The following is a 14,218-nucleotide window of genomic DNA, read 5'->3' as shown; positions in this document are numbered from 1 at the left end:
ATACAAGGGAACTCCCACAAGATTAACAGCTGATTTCTCAGTGTAAACTCTACAAGCCAGAAGGGAATGGAATGATATACTTAAAGTGATGAAAGGGAAGAACCTACAACCAAGATTACTCTACCCAGCAAGGATCTCATTCACATTCGATGCAGAATGCAAAAGCTTTACAGACAAGTAAAAGCTAAGAGAATTCAGCACCACCAAACCAGCTCTACAACAAATGCTAAAGGAACTTCTCTACGCAGGAAACACAGGAGAAGGAAAAGACCTACAATAACAAAACCAAAACAATTAAGAAAATGGTCATAGGAACATACATATCGATAATTACCTTAAACGTGAATGAATTAAATGCTCCAACCAAAAGGCACAAGCTTGCTGTATGGATACAAAAACAAAACCCATATATAAGCTATCTACAAGAGACCCACTTCAGACCTAGGGACACATACAGACTGAAAGTGAGGGGATGGAAAAAGATATTCCATGCAAATGGAAATCTAAAGAAAGATGGAGTAGCAATACTCATATCAGATAAAATAGACTTTGAAATAAAGAATGTTACAAGAGACAAGGAAGGACACTACACAATGATCAAGGGATCAATCCAAGAAGAAGATATAAGAATTATAAAGCTTTTTGCACCCAACATAGGAGCACCTCAATACATAAGGCAACTGCTAACAGCTATAAAATAGGAAATCGACAGTAACACAATAATAGTGGGGGACTTTAACACCTTTAACACTTACACCAATGGACAGATCATCCAAACAGAAAATTAAAAGGAAACACAAGCTTTAAATGACACAATAGACCAGATAGATTTAATTGATATTTATAGGATATTCCATCCAAAAACAGCAGATTACACTTTCTTCTGAAGTGCGCACAGAACACTCTCCAGGATAGATCACACCTTGGGTTACAAATCAAGCCTCAGTAAATTTAGGAAAATTGAAATCATATCAAGCATCTTTTTGGACCACAACACTATGAGATTAGAAAGCAATTACAGGGGAAAAAAACGTAAAAAGCACAAACACATGGAAGCTAAACAATACGTTACTAAATAACCAGGAGATCACTGAAGAAATCAAAGAGGAAATCAGAAAATACCTAGAGACAAATGACAATGAAAACACGACGATCCAAAACCTATAGGATGCAGCAAAAGCAGTTCTAAGAGGGAAGTTTATAGCTATACAAGCCTACCTCAAGAAAAAAGAAAAATCTCAAATAAACAATCTAACCTTACACCTAAAGGAACGAGAGAAAGAAGAACAAACAAAACGCAAAGTTAGCAGAAGGAAAGAAATCATAGGGATCAGAGCAGAAATAAATGAAACAGAAACAAAGAAAACAACAGCAAAAATCAATAAAACTAAAAGCTGGTTCTTTGAGAAGATAAACAAGATTGAACCATTACCCAGACTCATCAAGAAAAAGAGGGAGAGGACTCAAATCAATAAAATTAGAAATGAAAAAGGAGAAGTTACAACAGACACCGCAGAAATACAACGCATCCTAAGAGACTACTCCAAGCAACACTATGCTAATAAAATGGACAAGCTAGAAGAAATGGACAAATTCTTAGAAAGGTATAACCTTCCAAGACTGAACCAGGAAGAAATAGAAAATATGAACAGACCCATCACAAGTAATGAAATTGAAACAGTGATTAAAAATCTTCCAACAAGGGCTTCCCTGGTGGCGCAGTGGTTGAGAGTCCACCTGCCGATGCAGGGGACACAGGTTCGTGCCCCAGTTTGGGAAGATCCCACATTCCGCGGAGTGACTGGGCCCGTGAACCATGGCCGCTGAGCCTGCGCGTCCGGAGCCTGTGTTCCGCAACGTGAGAGGCCACAACAGTGAGAGGCCCGTGTACCGCAAAAAAAAAAAAAATCTTCCAACAAACAGTAGTCCAGGACCAGATGGCTTCACAGGTGTATTCTATCAAATATTTAGATACGAGCTAATACCCATCCTTCTCAAACTCGTCCAAAAAGTTGCAGAGGAAGGAACAATCCCAAACTCATTCTGTGAGGCCACCATCACCCTGATACCAAAACCAGACAGAGATACTACAAAAAAATAAAATTACAGCCTGATATTACTGATGAATATAGCTGCAAAAATCCTCAACAAAATACTAGCAAACAGAACCCAACAACAACATTAAAAGGATCATACACCATGATCAAGTGGGATTTATCCCTGGGATGCAAGGATTCTTCAATATATGCAAATCAATCAATGTGATACACCATATTAACAAATTGAAGAATAAACACCATATGATCGGGAGCTTCAAGATGGCGGAAGAGTAAGATGTGGAGGTCACCTTCCTCCCAACAAATACATCAGAAATACATCTACATGTGGAACACCTCCTACAGAATACCTACCGAATGCTGGCAGAAGACCTCGGACCTCCCAGAAGGCAAGAAACTCCCCACGTACCTGCGTAGGTCAAAAGAAAAAAGAAAAAACAGAGACAAAAGAATAGGGATGGGACCTGCACCAGTGGGAGGGAGTTGTGAAGGAGGAAAGGTTTCCACACACTAGAAGCCCCTTCGCGGGCAGAGACTGCGGAGGGGCGGAGGGGGGAAGCTTCAGAGCCCTGGAGGAGAGCGCAGCAACAGGGGTGCGGAGGGCAAAGCGGAGAGATTCCCGCACAGAGGATCGGGGCCGACCAGCACTCACCAGCCCGAGAGGCTTGTCTGCTCACCCGCCGGGAAAGGTGGGGTTTCGGAGCTGAGGCTCCGGCTTTGGTCGGATCCCAGGGAGAGGACTGAGGTTGGCTGCATGAACACAGCCTGAACGGGCCAGTGTGCCACAGCTACCCCGGAGGGAGTTCGGGAAAAATTCTGGAGCTGCCGAAGAGTCAAGAGATTTTTTCTTGCCTCTTTGTTTCCTGGTGCATGAGGAGAGGGGATTAAGACTGCTGCTTAAAGGAGCTCCAGAGACGGGCGCAAGCCACGGCTATCAGCGTGGACCCCAGAAACAGGCATGAGACACTAAGGCTACTGCTGCCGCCACCAAGAGGCCTGTGAGCAAGCACAGGTCACTATCCACACCTCTCACCCCCGGAGCCTGTGCAGCCCGCCACTGCCAGGGTCCTGTGATCCAGGGACAACTTCCCCGGAAGAGCATATGGCGCACCTCAGGCTATTGCAGTCACGCTGGCCTCTGCTGCCGCAGGCTCGCCCCGCATCCATACCCCTCCCTCCCCCCAGCTTGAGTAAGCCAGAGCCCACGAAGTAGCTGCTCCTTTAACCCTGTCCTGTCTCAGCGAAGAACAGACGCCCTCAGGCGACCTACATGCAGAGGCGGGTCGAGATCCAAAGGTGAACCCCGGGAGCTGTGCAAACAAAGAAGAGAAAGGGAAATCTCTCCCAGCAGCCTCAAGAGCAGCGGATTAAATCTCCACAAACAACTTGATGTACCCTGCATCTGTGCAATAACTGAATAGACAACAAATCATCCCAAATCGAGAAGGTGGACTTTGGGTGCAACGATATATTTTTTTTTTCCTTTTTCTCTTTTTGTGAGTGTGTATGTGTATGCTGCTGTGTGTGATTCTGTCTGTAGAGCTTTGCTTTTACCATTTGTCCTAGGGTTCTGTCTGTACACTTTTTTTGTTTTGTTTTGTTTTAGTATAGTTTTTAGCAGTTGTTATCATTGGTGGATTTGTTTATTGGTTTGGTTGCTCTCGTCTTTTTTTTTTTAATTACTTAAATTTTTCTTAATAATTATTTTTCATTTCAATAACTTTATTTTATTTTACTTTATTTTACTTTATTTTGTTTTATATTACCTTCTTCTTTCTTTCTTTTTTTTCTCCTTTTATTCTGAGCCGTGTGGATGACAGGCTCTTGGTGCTCCAGCCAGGCATCAAGGCTGTGCCTCTGAGGTGGGAGAGCCAAGATAAGGACACTGGTCCACAAGAGACCTCACAGCTCCACATAATATCAAATGGCAAAAGTCTCCCAGAGATCTCCATCTCAAAGCCAAGACCCAGCTCCACTCAACGACCAGCAAGCTAGAGTGCTGGACACCCTATGCCAAACAACTAGGAAGACAGGAACATAACCCCAACCATTAGCAGAGAGGCTGCCTAAAATCATAATAAGGCCACAGACACCCCAAAACTCACCACCATACGTGCACCTGCCCACCAGAAAGACAAGATCCAGACTCATCCACCAGAACACAGGCACTAGTCCCCTCCACCAGGAAGCCTACACAACCCACTGAACCAACCTTAGCCACTGCGGACAGACACCAAAAACAACGGGAACTACGAACCTGCAGCCTGCGAAAAGGAGACCCCAAACACAGTAAGTTAAGCAAAATGAGAAGACAGAGAAACACACAGCAGATGAAGGAGCAAGGTAAAAACCCACCACACCTAACAAGTGAAGGGGAGGGGATTCCCTGGTGGCACAGTGGTTGAGAGTCCACCTGCTGATGCAGGGGACACAGGTTCGTGCCCCAGTCTGGGAAGATCCCATGTGCCGCGGAGCGGCTGGGCCCGTGAGCCATGGCCGCTGAGCCTGCGTGTCCGGAGCCTGTGCTCCGCAATGGGAGAGGCCACAACAGTGGGAGGCCCGCGTATGGCAAAAAATATATATATATATATATATAAATAAATAAATATATGAGTTTTTTCTCTCTGAGTCTTGTTCTTTTACACAAGTCAATTAACTGTAGATTCCTGTAAGTTTTTAAGAAAATTTTGCCTTCTTCATGAAAGATATTGTAGACATTTGCATTAACCAACTCTTCTTGCTTACATTGTAGGTGTTGTGATATTTTCTGATACAAATACAATGTTTCCATCATGATTTACCACGAAAAAGAAACCATCTAATTCCTGAAGTAAAAGTGGTCCTAAGGAGTTTTTATCAGTAACTCCCTGTCCTGTAGAAGACACATCAGCTGTCTGAACATTATTTTCATAATTCTTGAATGATTATGAGCTAAATTCACACTTTTACCATGTCTTTAATAATGCACCAACCTTAGAATAGTTTAACTCCTTTCCTCCCTCCTGCCCTTGTGCTACTCTTGCCATATATTTTACTACTACATGTTATAAAACACAAGAGACATTTTAAATATTGTTACTTTAGTCAGTATTCTTTATATTCACTTGTTCTGGTGATCTTCATTCCTTCCTATAATTTGTGCTTCCTCATGAATCATTTTTTCTTCTTGTGTTTTTTCTTATACAGATACAAATTACAAATTCTCTGAGTTTGTTTTTCTTTTTGGTAAGTCTTTGTTTCACTACCAGTCTCCAGTATAGGAAAAAAAAAAAGGAAAATTACATTGATATTGTGAGTTTGGGTCAGACTGTGGACAATTGTGTATGCTAAGCTGAAGGGTAAGTACTTTATTGAATGGGTAACGAAGAGCCACTAAATTAAGCCATACAATGAGCTTTGTGGCAGTTTACTAGACCATTTAGAAGGAAGAGAAACTAGAAGTAGGGAAACCACTTAGAAGGCTGTTGAAAGCTATAGTAAGGACTCAGACTTTAGGGGGGTCACCACAGGAATAGAAAGAAGTGAGCAAATCAAAGAGATGTTGATAAGGAAGAATAGATACGATTTAAGAACTATTTGGATATGGACAAATGAGAGAAAAATGGCCAGTGAAAAATAGTTGCCAGACTTCAAAGCCAGTAACTAATTTAACTGTGCTACTATTAACACAAGTGGGAAGTTAAAAGGAAAACTCAGATTGGCAAGGGAGATGAAATATTGCATATCATGTTTCAGGAGCTTGGGAATTTAGGTGGAAATGCCCAGGAGACATCTGGAAGTTTCAGAGAAATAGGAGATAAAAATATAGGTCTGAGAGACATTTACTATAGATACTAATTGAAAATGTGACTACAATGGGATATAAGAATGGAAGGGAATGAAAAACAGTGTCTAGAGAAGCTGTACCCCTCTCTTCTCATTCCACTGACCTCTCCACCCCACAAACTCTTCTTCTACAGACTTTGCCCCAGTGTGCTAGCTAATAATCCCTGACTGCCATGCCCGACAGGAGCAGGCTTGGGAAGGGATAATTGCAAGAGCAACAGTGAAGTTTGTGATTTCAAGAAGAAAGTGGAGTTAGAAGATAAGGGATAGAGGGGCAAACCCATGTATTAGGAGAGGAAAGTGTATATTCTATGTCCACAGGACCACCCAACTGAGGTGGTCATATGTAGGTTACAATATATATATGTAATGTAATACTCATAATTTGAGCTGAGAGATTGTCCATATATTTCAATTAATTTTGTCTAACAGAAGTTTAGTTAACACAAGTCTTACAAGTGAGAGTTGTTTTATTATTCACACTTTTTGAAATCTTATACAATCAATGTGCATTCCATTTTCAATTAGGAAAATCGACACTTTTTTGCTAACTTCCCTTCTAACTCTGAATCATCCTTTCAAAAATATTTTTTTTTAATATTAGGTAGAATGCTCTGGTGTATGTCATTGTCTAAAATCAGGGTTACAGCAGGGAGTTCAGCAATGAGAATGACAGTCCTGCTTAACACAATCCAGGAACAGAATGATCAGGAAAGTGGATAAAACATTTCAGAGCTACAGAGAACCTGAGTGTTGTTGAGCAATAAAATAACATTTTAGCTAATTATCTTAAATTTTCTTATCTCCGAAGAACAGCTTCACGTATAGTGTTAACATCATAGCACAAGAAAGAATCTCTAGAGGTCATCTCCTTTTAAGCAATTGAACATCTCAATCATCTAAGACCAAAAGTTGTCTAAGCTCTTGAACATCTCCACAACCTCCCTTAACAACCCATTCAAAAAACAAAAGAAAACAAAAAACAACCCAACCTATTCCAATGTTCTGAGGTTATTATAGTGATAAATTTAACATCATATATTTGATTGCAAAATAGGTTCTATAGGAGTAGGGAGAGGAGAGACACTTGAGGTTCAGTCTGAAGTCCCATTTAAGTCCCAATAGTTGTCTTGCTGAGAAGGCAAAATCACGTTCAAATAGTATCATGTACTCCTAAATTCTGAGAAAGCTCAATTTAGAAGCATAGTAGAAATTTCTTATTACAAGATTCCAGCTGGACGACACCTGGAAGTGTCCAAGTTCTCAAAAAGAAGTAAAATATAAAATGAACAGTGCTTTGGGGTATTCAATTATTGCTAATTATCCAGTTATTGGAGACGTCATTTGTTTTTTACAACTAAACTGAAGTTATTCTCCTATGAATAGACCTACCTCCAAAGGGTAAATACACATCATCATGTGAAATACACAAGTTGCATATCCATCCCTTTCTGATGTGAAACAAAATTATAAATAGTAAGGATGTACTTGACAACCAATTTCCATTCCCACGGAGTAAAGCCAAACAATGAATCCTTACCATGTGAGCAGACATCAGCCATTACTTGAAAACTTAAGAATCGAATTCGCAAAAACCTGCATCCAAAGTGGCAATGCATAATGGGTATATTTGCTCTTCCTTAGAAACTCAAAAATGAGCTCTGCAGCTGGCAAAGCATAGCAGTGATCCAGCATTAAAAAACAAAACCATATTTCAAAGTCATTCATAATTGAAGGCTGGAAATTTTACCTGTTTATAAGGTGCTATTAACTGGCTATAACATAATAGTTGAATAAGAGCAAAACCATTTGACTATTACTCTTTCATTATTAATTAAGGATTAAGATTACTTATGACACATCATTTTGTGTTCTCCAAAGGTTCTGGTGAAATCATCATAGATTTTACGGAAGATATAAAATAGATGACTGGTCCCTGGAAAACTTTCTAACTTTAGTTTGTAAGTAGCATGTGGTTCTTTGGAGATTTGCTCTATAAAAACCTGAAAATCATGTGCATGCAAGCATTTGCTTTTTTATGGGCATTAATTAAATGTTTATCAATGCTAACAGTTAATCCTTTTCGTTCTTTCTTTCTTAATATTGCTATTGGCGGCTTCCGGGAAGATGGCGGAAGAGTAAGATGCAGAGATCACCTTCCTCCCCACAGATACACCAGAAATACATCTACACGTGGAACAACTCCTACAGAACACCTACTGAACAAAAGACCTCAGACCTCCCAAAAGGCAAGAAACCCCCCACGTACCTGGGTAGGGCAAAAGAAAAAAGAATAAACAGAGACAAAAGGATAGGGACGGGACCTGCACCTCTGGGAGGGAGCTGTGAAGGAGGAAAGGTTTCCACACACTAGGAAGCCCTTTAGCGGGCGGAGACTGCGGGTGGCGGAGGGGGAACCTTCGGAGCCACGGAGGAGAGCACAGCAACAGGGGTGCGGAGGGCAAAGCGGAGAGATTCCCGCATGAGGATCGGTGCCGAGGCACTCACCAGGCCGAGGCTTGTCTGCTCACCCGCCGGGGCAGGCAGGGCTGGGAGTTGAGGCTAGGGCTTCGGTCGGACTGCCGGGAGATGGCTGGGGTTGGTGGCGTGAACACAGCCTGCAGGGGGTTAGTGTGCCACGGCTACCCGGGAGGGAGTCCGGGGGAAAGTCTGGACCTGCCGAAGAGGCAAGAGACTTTTTCTTCCCTCTTTGTTTCCTGGTGCGCAAGGGGAGGGGATTAAGAAAGCTGCTTAAAGGAGCTCCAGAGACGGGCGCGAGCCGCGGCTAAAAGCACGGACCCCAGAGACGGGGCATGAGACGCTAAGGCTGCTGCTGCTGCCACCAAGAAGCCTATGTGCGAGCACAGGTCGCTATCCACACCCCCCTTCCGGGGAGCCTGTGCAGCCCGGCACTGCCAGGGTCCCGGGATCCAGGAACAACTCTCCCGGAAGAACACACGGTGCGCCTCAGGCTGGTGCAACGTCACGCCGGCCTCTGCCGCCGCAGGCTCCCCAGGCACTGCGTGCCCCTCACTCCCCCCCCAGCCTGAGTGAGCCAGAGCCCTCGAATCAGCGGCTCCTTTAACCCCGTCCTGTCTGAGCGAATAACAGACGCCCTCCGGCGACCTACACGCACAGGCGGGGCCAAATCCAAAGCTGAGCCCCTGGGAGCTGTGAGAACAAAGAGAAAGGGAAATCTCTCCCAGCAGCCTCAGAAGCAGCGGATTAAAGCTCCACAATCAACTTGATGTACCCTGCATCTGTGGAATACATGAATACACAACAAATCATCCCAAATTAAGGAGGTGGACTTTGAGAGGAAGCTTTATGATTTTTTCCTCTTTTCCTCTTTTTGTGAGTGTGTATGTGTATGCTTCTGTGTGAGATATTGTCTGTATAGCTTTGCTCCCACCATTTGTCCTAGGGGTCTATCCGTCCGTTTTTTTTTTCTCTTAATTATTTTTTTAATAACTTTATTATATTTTATATTAGTTTATTTTACTTTATCTTCTTTCTTTTTTTCCTTCCTTCCCTCTTTGCTTCCTTCCTCCCTCCCTCCCTGCCTTCTTTCTTTCTTTCTACTTCTACTAATTCTTTCTTTCTACTTTTTCTCCCTTTTATTCTGAGCCATGTGGATGAAAGGCTCTTGGTGCTGCAGCCAGGAGTCACTGCTGTGCCTCAGAGGTGGGAGAGCCAACTTAAGGACACTGGTCCACAAGAGACCTCCCAGCTCCACATAATATCAAACGGTGAAAATCTCCCAGAGATCTCCATCTCAACACCAGCACCCAGCTTCACTCAATGACCAGCAAGCTACAGTGCTGGACTTCCTATGCCAAACAACTAGCAAGACAGGAACACAACCCCACCCATTAGCAGAGAGGCTACCTAAAATCATAATAAGGCCACAGACACCCCTAAACACACCACCAGACGTGCACCTGCCCACCAGAAAGACAAGATCCAGACTCATCCACCAGAACACAGGCACTAGTCCCCTCCACCAGGAAGCCTACACAACCCACTGAACCAACCTTAGCCACTGCGGACAGACACCAAACACAATGGGAACTACGAACCTGCAGCCTGCAAAAAGGACACCTCAAACACAGTAAGTTAAGCAAAATGAAACGACAGAAAACACACAGCAGATGAAGGAGCAAAATAAACACCCACCAGACGAAACAAATGAAGAGGAAATACACAGTCTACCTGAAAAAGAACTCAGAATAATGATAGTAAAGATGATCCAAAATCTTGGAAATAGAATAGGCAAAATGCAACAAACATTTAACAAGGACCTAGAAGAACTAAAGATGAAACAAACAACAATGAACAACACAATAAATGAAATTAAAAATACTCTACATGGGATCAATAGCAGAATGACTGAGGCAGAAGAACAGATAAGTGACCTGGAAGATAAAATAGTGGAAATAACTACTGCAGAGCAGAATAAAGAAAAAAGAATGAAAAGAACAGAGGACAGTCTCAGAGACCTCTGGGACAACACTAAACGCACCAACATTCGAATTATAGGGGTTCCAGAAGAAGAAGAGAAAAAGAAAGGGACTGAGACAATATTTGAAGAGATTATAGTTGAAAACTTCCCTAATATGGGAAAGGAAATAGTTAATGAAGTCCAGGAAGCACAGAGAGTGCCATACAGGATAAATCCAAGGAGAAACACACAAAGACACATATTAATCAAACTGTCAAAAATTATATACAAAGAAAGCATATTAAAAGCAGCAAGGGAAAAACAACAAATAACACACAAGGGAATCCCCATAAGGTTAAGAGCTGATCTTTCAGCACAAACTCTGCAAGCCAGAAGAGCCTGGCAGGACATATTTAAAGTGATGAAGGAGAAAACCTGTAACCAAGATTACTCTACCCAGCCAGGATCTCATTCAGATTTGATGGAGAAATTAAAACTTTTACAGACAAGCAAAAGCTGAGAGAGTTCACCACCACCAAACCAGCTTGACAACAACTGCTAAAGGCACTTCTCTAGGCAAGAAACACAAGAAAAGGAAAAGACCTACAATAATGAACCCAAAACAATTAAGAAAATGGGAATAGGAACATACATATCGATAATTACCTTAAATGTAAATGGACTAAATGCTCCCACCAAAACACACAGATTGGCTGAATGGATACAAAAACAAGACCCATATATTTGCTGTCTACAAGAGACCCACTTCAGACCTAGAGACACATACAGAATGAAAGTAAGGGAATGGAAAAAGATATTTCATGCAAATGGAAACCAAATGAAAGCTGGAGTAGCGACTGTCATATCAGACAAAATAGACTTTAAAATAAAGACTATTAAAAGAGACAAAGAAGGACACTACATAATGATCAAGGGATTGATCCAAGAAGATATAACAATTGTAAATATTTATGCACCCAACATAGGAGCACCTCAATACATAAGGCAAATACTAACAGCCATAAAAGGGGAAATCGACAGTAACACATTCATAGTAGGGGACTTTAACACCCCACTTTCAGCAATGGACAGATCATCCAAAATGAAAATAAATAAGGAAACACAAGCTTTAAATGGTACATTAAACAAGATAGCCTTAATTGATATTTATAGGACATTCCATGCAAAAACAACAGAATACACATTCTTCTCAAGTGCTCATGGAACATTCTCCAGGATAGATCATATCTTGGGTCACAAATCAAGCCTTGGTAAATTTAAGAAAATTGAAATAGTATCAAGTATCTTTTCCGACCACAATGCTATGAGACTAGATATCAATTACAGGAAAAGATCTGTAAAAAATATAAACACATGGAGGCTAAACGATACACTATTTAATAACGAAGTGATCACTGAAGAATCAAAGAGGAAATAAAAAAATACCTAGAAACAAATGACAACGGAGACACAACGACCCAAAATCTATGGGATGCAGCAAAAGCAGTTCTAAGAGGGAACTTTATAGCAATACAATCCCACCTTAAGAAACAGGAAACATCTCGAATAAACAACCTAACCTTGCACCTAAAGCAATTAGAGAAAGAAGAACAAAAAAACCCCAAAGTTAGCAGAAGGAAACAAATCATAAAAATCAGATCAGAAATAAATGGAAAAGAAATGAAGGAAACGATAGCAAAGATCAATAAAACCAAAAGCTGGTTCTTTGAGACGATAAACAAAATTGATAAACCATTAGCCAGACTCATCCAGAAAAAAGGGGAGAAGACTTAAATCAATAGAATTAGAAATGAAATAGGAGAAGTAACAACTGACACTGCAGAAATACAAAAGATCATGAGAGATTACTACAAGCAACTCTATGCCAATAAAATGGACAACCTGGAAGAAATGGACAAATTCTTAGAAAGGCACAACCAGCCAAGACTGAATCAGGAAGAAATAGAAAATATGAACAGACAAATCACAAGCACTGAAATTGAAACTGTGATTAAAAATCTTCCAACAAACAAAAGCCCAGGACCAGATGGCTTCACAGGCGAATTCTATCAAACATTTAGAGAAGAGCTAACACCTATCCTTCTCAAACTCTTCCAAAATATAGCAGAGGGAGGAACGCTCCCAAACTCATTCTATGAGGCCACCATCACCCTGATACCAAAACCAGACAAGATGTCACAAAGAAAGAAAACTACAGGCCAATATCACTAATGAACATAGATGCAAAAATCCTCAACAAAATACGAGCAAACAGAATCCAACAGCACATTAAACGGATCATACATCATGATCAAGTGGGGTTTATTCCAGGAATGCAAGGATTCTTCAATATACACAAATCAATCAACGTGATACACCATATTAACAAATTGAAGGAGAAAAACCATATGATCATCTCAATAAATGCAGAGAAAGCTTTTGACAAATTTCAACACCCACTTATGATAAAAACCCTCCAGAAACTAGGCATAGAGGGAACTTTCCTCAACATAATATAGGCCATATATGACAAACCCACAGCCAACATCGTCCTCAATGGTGAAAAACTGAAAGCATTTCCACTAAGATCAGGAACAAGACAAGGTTGCCCACTCTCACCACTCTTATTCAACATAGTTTTGGAAGTTTTAGCCACAGCAATCAGAGAAGAAAAGGAAATAAAAGGAATCCAAATCAGAAAAGAAAAAGTAAAGCTGTCACTGTTTGCAGATGACAAGATACTATACATAGAGAATCCTAAAGATGCTACCAGAAAATTACTAGAGCTAATCAATGAATTTGGTAAAGTAGCAGGATACAAAATTAATGCACATAAATCTCTGGCATTCCTATACACTAATGATGAAACATCTGAAAGTGAAATCAAAACACTCTCATTTACCATTGCAACAAAAAGAATAAAATATCTAGGAATAAACCTACCTTCGGATACAACAGACCTGTATGCAGAAAATTATAAGACACTGATGAAAGAAATTAAAGATGATACAAATAGATGGAGAGATATACCATGTTCTTGGATTGGAAGAATCAACATTGTGAAAATGACTCTACTACCCAAAGCGATCTACAGATTCAATGCAATCCCTATCAAACTACCACTGGCATTTTTTACAGAACTAGAACAAAAAATTTCACAATTTGCATGGAAACACAAAAGACCCTGAAGAGCCAAAGCAATCTTGAGAACGAAAAACGGGGCTGCAGGAATCAGGCTCCCTGACTTCAGACAATACTACAAAGCTACAGTAATCAAGATAGTATGGTACTGGCACAAAAACAGAAAGATAGATCAATGGAATAGGATAGAAAGCCCAGAGATAAACCCACACACATATGGTCACCTTATCTTTGATAAAGGAGGCAGGAATGTACAGTGGAGAAAGGACAGCCTCTTCAATAAGTGGTGCTGGGAAAACTGGACAGCTACATGTAAAAGAATGAAATTAGAACACTCCCTAACACCATACACAAAAATAAGCTCAAAATGGATTAAAGACCTAAATATAAGGCCAGAAACTATCAAACTCTTAGAGGAAAACATAGGCAGAACACTCTATGACATAAATCATAGCAAGATCCTTTCTGACCCACCTCCTAGAGTAATGGAAATAAAAACAAAAATAAACAAATGGAACCTAATGAAACTTCAAAGCTTTTGCACAGCAAAGGAAACCATAAACAAGACCAAAAGACAACCCTCAGAATGGGAGAAAATATTTGCAAATGAAGCAACTGACAAAGGATTAATCTCCAAAATTTACAAGCAGCTCATGCAGCTCAATAACAAAAAAACAAAGAACCCAATCCAAAAATGGGCAGAAGACCTAAACAGACATTTCTCCAAAGAAGATATACAGACTGCCAACAAACA

This window comes from Stenella coeruleoalba (assembly GCF_951394435.1).
Source record: "Stenella coeruleoalba genome assembly, chromosome: 9".
Classification (NCBI taxonomy): domain Eukaryota; kingdom Metazoa; phylum Chordata; class Mammalia; order Artiodactyla; family Delphinidae; genus Stenella; species Stenella coeruleoalba.
Note: the sequence above shows the minus strand (reverse complement) of the source record.